A 7182-nucleotide genomic window follows, 5' to 3' on the forward strand; every position below is an offset into this window, starting at 1 on the left:
AAACTATGCGCGGCCAGCCGACCGTAGCCGGCCCTAGAGCACTATATAGCTCCTTCGGAGCAGAGTAGCGCAATCCTTTGAACCTCGTGTTTTGCCGACAAGATGGCCGACAGAGCGGCTCGGCGCGAGTCACGTGGTACTCAGGGTTCCAAGAGGCGGCCCGCCCTATGGGAGAATACATGGAGATCGATACAACACGGCTGATTAAAAAATGAACGGCGAGTTCACACTTTTCAAAACTAGTCTGTCGTGAAGTTAGTAAAGCACTAAACACTTTATCAAAGTTTTAATAATATCGGATGCGTGCGCAAATTTTGAGAAGGCAATTTCCAAGGCAATGGCGTTTGAAGCAGACGATTTTTGCTCGCAGCGGAGATGGGCTTTTCGGGTTGGCCGGAGCGGGTCACGTGAATGGTGTGACGTCGCCGTGTCGTCTGCTGCATGATGCCGCTCAGGCAATTTTTTAAAAAAAGTTACGTCCTTGTATGGCACAAAACTTATCGCATATTATTCTAAAATGTTTCATTATTATGTCAAAAATGATTTCCATTCCGCACATCCCCACAAAACTGAAGAAACAACGATTTTCTCACGTTCTCCATGCATTTCTGACCGCAGTTGGAACCTCCGGGCGTTCGCCGCTAGTCGCCGAGAGACGGCGTTCTAGATTGCGCTACTCTGCTCCGAAGGAGCTATATAGTGCTCTAGCCGGCCCTAGAGCACTATATAGCTCTTACGGAGCAGAGTAGCGCAATCCTTTGAACCCCGTGTTTTGCCGACAACATGGCCGACAGATCGGCTCGGCGTGAGTCACGTGGTACATGGAGATTGATACAACACGGCTGATTAAAAAATGAACGGCGAGTTCACACTTTTCAAAACTAGTCTGCCGTGAAGTTAGTAAAGCACTAAACACTTTATCAAAGCTTTAATAATATCGGATGCGTGTGCAAATTTTGAGAAGGCAATTTCCAAGGCAATGGCGTTTGAAGCAGACGATTTTTGTTCGCGGCGGAGATGGGCTTTTTGGGTTGGCCGGAGCGGGTCACGTGAATGATGTGACGTCGCCGTGTCGTCTGCTGCATGATGCCGTTCAAGCAATTTAAAAAAAAAAAAGTCAGGTCCTTGCGGGGCACAAAACTTAGCGCAAATTATTCTAAAGTGTTCCATTATTATGTCAAAAATGATTGCGATTCCGTACATTCCCACAATACTGGAGAAACAACGATTTTCTCACGTTCTCCATGCATTTCTGACCGCAGTTGGAACGTCCGGGCGTTCGCCGCTAGTCGCCGAGAGGCGGCGTTCTAGATTGCGCTCTAGCCGAAAGAAAAAAATCGGCCGAGTGTCCCACATGAAGCTGTTGATAACAACCATGACAAACAGGAATGCTTGGCCGACACACTGGAAGACTGCTCAAGAAGAAGTGGCTGGGTGGGAGAGAGCAGGAAGTCGGAGGGCTGCAACAGAGCACAAGACCAGCGGCGGGGCGCACCGACGATCAAAAAAAAGAGAGTGGAAGTCCCTCGAGCACGGTAGACGATGATAAGCTAGCAGACAGTGTGGTCGATTCCGTCAAGCTACTAGCAGGTTCAGATGACAACAGGGATGAAAGTCCAGGGGAGGACACCAGTACTCCCGCAAAAAGCAAGGTTAGTGCTAAGTCAGTGGTACGACCGCCATGGGGAGTGAAGAAAGAGGTCCTGATCGTAGGAGACAGTAACGTTGGGAGGTTTGCCCCGGCTTTCTCTAAACAGATGGGTGGCGGTCAAAACTTCGACGTCCTACTCAACCGAAAGGCGACGGTCGAAATAGCGCACAGGATGATTGCAGACTACGAAGCGACGGCGCGGAGAATCCCCAGGATGTATATATTGCACGTTGGAATTCAGGACCTGTTACAAGGGCAGCAGCCAGACGACATAGTAGAATCCCTGGAGAAGAAGTGGTGCTTCAGAGAAGTTGCCCTGACAGTCTGTTCTGTCCCCGAAGTCACGAGCAGGGGAAAGGAGACCCAAGCAGCGGCTATGATGCTGAACTCTAGGCTTAAAAAATGTGCAAGAAGATCCATGCCAAGTACGTGGACCTGAGCAGGAATTTGGTAAATGACGGTTTTATGGAAAAGGACGGGCTCCGGTACAGCAACCAAGGCATCAACATGGTGACTGGCCGCTTAGTAGGACTCGCCAACCGTTTTTTAGGCAGGCAAGGAAAGGACAGACGAATGAAGGCACAACAGGACCGCGAGCAGGGTGGTCTTGTAAATCCTTCCCAACAACGGCCAATACACGAACCCATGAACCAGACAGCTGGCACAGAGTGTGGGCAGACCAGGACTGCCCCACTGCTAGTAGGTCACGTGCCGTGCGGAGAGCTGTGGCAACAACGACTGTCGCAGGGAGCATACGTCCGACGCCAACAGGGTGGAGAAGAGAAAGACCAATCCACGCCACAGGGGACCACCATGCAGGAGCGGCATGCCCACAGTGGTTGGCAACCGTCGATGAGGGGAGGAACATCGGCGTACCCAGAGCGGGGTTGGATCCACCCGGGGCTGATGCGGCATCCGACCGGAATCGGCCTTTCAATGGGAGACGCTTCCAGGAGGATCCAAGAAGACCCAACTCTTCAATATCACCGCGAGGACATCACTGCAGAACTGACGCCAGTCCAGGATGGACGAACCCCCGTGTACCCGCCGCCGCTTGTCCGACACCCTATGCACATGAGCCCTCCAGCAATGCCTCCTTTGTGGCTCAGCGGCCTGGTAGCGGAGACGGTGCGCCAGCAGCTGGGCATCGGGGTTCATGTACCCATGAAGTAGTAGAGCGGCAACGCGGCTCCAACAAAGGCGCACTGAAACGTGGAGCTGCGAGGAGGAAACGGAAGAAGCATTACAGGAGCATGACAGTGACAGTAGGGTTTCTCAACCTGCAAGGAGCACGACGGGAGCAAAAGTGGGAGGAACTCTTTAACCAGTTGGAGTCTGAAGGAATGGCCATCTTTGGGGTGGCCGAAACGCACCTTAGAGACCTAGAGGAGCCCCCGGTGCGCCCGGGTTGGCACTGGGCTGGGTGCAACCGCCAAGAGGGTCAACGAAGAGGTGGTGGTGTTGGGGTTCTATGGCGGGACACGACAGTGTGGCTCAGGACGCTCGACGAGTGCAGAGATCACATCTGGGTGGAGGGAGAGTTGCTTCAAACCCAAGTGTCTGTGTGTATTGTCTATCTCTCGGTGGGGAGTGCGCGCGACGAGGAGAACGAAGCTACTATTGCGTGTGTCACCAAGGATATTAAGGCACTGGAGAAAGGCAGAAATGTCTTGATCATGGGGGACTTTAACGGCCATCTCCATGAACTTGACGGATGGGAAGATGCTAACGGGCGTCGGCTACTGAATCTAGCAGACGAGTTTCAACTTGAAGTTGTTAACTTACGGGCATCATGCAAGGGTCAATACACGTGGTGTGCCAGAGGAAGCAGAACCTGCATAGATTACGCGTTGGTGTCTTCGCGCCTTGGTAAGAGCCTAGTTGGTGTTTCCATCGACGAGGAAGGCGAGCACAGCGTCGGCAGCGACCACAATTGCCTGCGACTGGACTTCAGTAAAAACATATGGACAAAGGCGAAAACCCGTCCTCAGAACAAGAGACGAGCACATCTGGCTCAGAAGGAGGTGGAAAGGGTCACGAAGAAATTTGAAAGAAGCAACATAAGGATACAAGCGTCTGGTTACAGACAGTACATCACAGAGCTCAAGCGTCTCATCAAGCAACATGCATCCAGGCAGCCCAGTGGACGGAGAGTGAGGAAGAGGTGGTGGGACACAGAGGTTAAAGAAGCTATACTGGCTAGACAGAAAGCCAACAGGGAACATCGACAATCGCTCCGAACTGAATCTGGGAGTGAGGTTGCTAGAAGATGGACCATGTACCACGACTGCAAGTGCTATGCTAAACGACTAACCCAAGAGAAGATGAGAACAGCGGATCTGGAGACCGTCCGAGATATTAGATCTAGCGGAAGGGACGCAGCGAGAAAGTTCTGGAAGTACCTTGGATCGCTGGAGGGAAAGGACCAAGATGTTACCATAATTGACGAGAGCACGGGGAATCCGCCAGAAGACCTTGGAACCCACCTCACCAAGTACCTGACGGAGACGTTTGCTCCTGAGGAGGTGTCCACACCACAAGGCCGACTTGCCCCGGATCAATCGGACTCCAACCAAGAGGGGGACATCGGCCGAGTGATGGTTGTGCGTGCACTGGCACGCTTGAAAGGGGCTACTTCCCAGGGATTGGACGGGGTCCCGGCGAGCGTTCTCAAGTCCCTGGGAAAAGATGCAGTGGAGCAGCTGGCGGATATTTTTGGAGCAATCTTAAGGGGAGAGGAACCTGTGCCCCAAGACTGGAGGGTCGGCCGCGTGGTTCTGATCCCGAAGAGAGGGGGCGACAAACAGTTCCTCAAGGATTATCGGCCCCTGACCGTGACCTCTACAGTATACCGCACCTTCGCCCACATTATCAAGGAACATATGGCAGCATGGGCTGAAGAGAACGAACTGCTCACCGAACTTCAGGGCGGATTTCGGAGGGGTCGAAGGTTGGAAGACAACCTGTTCACCCTCACGCAGTGTATTGAAATTGCCCGAAAACAGGAAAGAAGACTGCTGTGCTGCTTTCTAGATGTGGCAAAAGCATATGACAGTGTGCCGCACGCTCAACTCGTGCGACGTTTGGAGGAGCTCCACCTTCCTCATCGGTGGCTATCTGTCATACGGCGCCTATACTCACGCAATACAGTAATGACGCAACTGAAGGGAGTCGACTCAGAGCAAGTCACAGTGACGAGGGGTCTCCGACAGGGGTGCCCACTCTCCCCGCTTCTTTATATCCTGTATGTGTCAGGGTTGGAGGAACGCCTGATCCAGTCGGAGGTGGGTTTTTCCCTGACACACATGGAAGGAGGCGCAGAGGTGAGGTGGATGCTGCCGGGCCTCACCTATGCGGACGATATTGTATTGATGGCGGAGACGGTGGAGGACCTGCAGCGTTTAATATGTATATGTGAGGCGGAGGCGGCTACGTTGGGCCTTCGTTTCAACGCCAAAAAGTCGGCAGTCCTTCAATTAGCCGGGTCCGATGAGGCTAAATTAAACAGTCTGGTGCTGAACGGCGAGCAAGCACAGGTACAGGAGTCGTACAAGTACCTGGGAGTTGTACTGGCCAACAAGCCGGAGTACTTGTCCGATCATTACACCCACCTCCGACAGGCAGCCGTGCGAGGTACGAATGTACTCCGAAAACGTAATCTTTGGAGTTGCAATCGTTTTCTGGTGACTCGCGAACTCTGGAAGGCGGTTGTGGTGCCTGGACTAACCTTCGCCAACGCGGTTCTTTGTGTCCCTGGCACAGTGCGGGAAGTAATGGAACGTCGTCAACGAGAGGTCGGGAGGCAGGCTCTGGGCTGTCACGGAATGGTGGCCACCGAAGCGGTCCAGGGAGATCTTGGGTGGTCGTCGTTTGAGGCCAGGGAGGCGACCAGCAAGATAACCTACGACAGTCGTCTCCGTCTCATGGACCGCGGCCGGTGGGCCAAGAGACTCTTCGTCTACACATATCTCACGGGAATGCAGACTGGCTGGAGGAAGCGGCTGTATCAGTTAGAGAAGAAATACGGCTTCTTTTCAACCCCTGTAACTATTACATCAGACAGGAAGTGGGAAATGGAGATTCGAAACAGGGTGAGAGAGGAGGAGGCAGCTCGGTGGGCAGAAACGGCGAAGTCCAAGTCGACGCTATATATGTACAATCGATATAAGCACAACATTTCGGCAGAGACTAGGCTATACGACAACAGCCTGGGCAGCCGGCTCCTCTTTGAGTCACGCGCAGGAGGGCTGCGAACGCAGATGTATCGCCGTCGCTTCGACCAGACGGTGGAATCTGCAGCATGCCGTGTGTGTGGTCAGGCGGATGAGACAATTGAACACATTGTGCTGTCGTGCACCGGTCTGCAACCAGTTCAACCGGCGGAGTGCGGACAGGCAACCCGGGAGCTCGCACTGGCAGAGGCACTCGGCTTTGGGTCTGCTTCCAGCTCGGTGGCAGACTCTGCGGGTGGGACTAACGGCAACAACAACACCGACGCTACACCGAGAACCAACGGAGGGTGGCGTGAGCAGGTGGAAGCCACGAAGCGAAGATTAGAGAACTGGTGGATGCTAGTTCACCAACGGGGATAACCGAATTCCCACTGGCTAGGTTCCAAACTCTACGGGACCGCCCGATTCAAAAGGGAACAGCCGCAAACCATCATCATCATCATCATTAGCCGGTGTAGGACGCCGATCTCACTACCCCTCTGCTTCGACTACGGTAGTGGTTATGGCGTACGCCAAAATCAATACCGTAGTCATTTCGGCGTACGCCATAGTCAATACCGTAGTCTTTTTCGCATACCCCAAACACACTACCCTTACGCCAAATTCAATACCTTGAATAACGTCGGTTCAGCAGGGGTTGAGCCAGTTGAGCTGGTTGAGCTCCGCATTTCGCTAAAACTGGCGGAAGTAACTTTCTGCAGCAAAATACCCTGATTGTTTGTTGTTGTTTGTATGAGCAGCGGAACGCGCGCGGCAAGCGTTGTTAATTTTGATTAGCGTTGATACGGCTGACGGCACAAGCAAGGAAGCTTGGAGTGATTCTGTGTGAATGTGATTTGACATCGCTTCTTTCTGTTTCTTCGATCGTGGTGCAAATGCAGGTGCCCGACTCCCGAACGATTCGAAGGCAAGAGTGGTAGCCCGCCTGTCCGCTGGTCTCAATCGCATGCACTGTCGTCATTTTGGGCACATCGGAAGAAAATAAGACGCTCACTATTTTAAATAGCGTGCGATCGGCCTGTCTAGGTTCTGGCGACACCGTTTCAGGCTGTATATGAGAAAATTTAGCCACTACAGTATGACTGCTAGCCTGGGGTATGTGCCTCACAACAGATCGAAACGCGGTGGGGGTGGGGATCCCTGGCAGCGGGACCTTTCGCTGTACGAGCTGCGGTGCGCTAACACACTCGACCTCCGATACCCCCTTGGTGTTCAGAGCTTGTGTGCTCTGGGCGCGACGCGCCAGCCGGGCAGACGAAGCAGACCCACAACGTTTATTACCCTAGCATCAAGTGGCGA

This window comes from Ixodes scapularis, unplaced genomic scaffold (assembly GCF_016920785.2).
Source record: "Ixodes scapularis isolate PalLabHiFi unplaced genomic scaffold, ASM1692078v2 PGA_scaffold27__4_contigs__length_417560, whole genome shotgun sequence".
Taxonomy (NCBI): Eukaryota; Metazoa; Arthropoda; class Arachnida; order Ixodida; family Ixodidae; genus Ixodes; species Ixodes scapularis.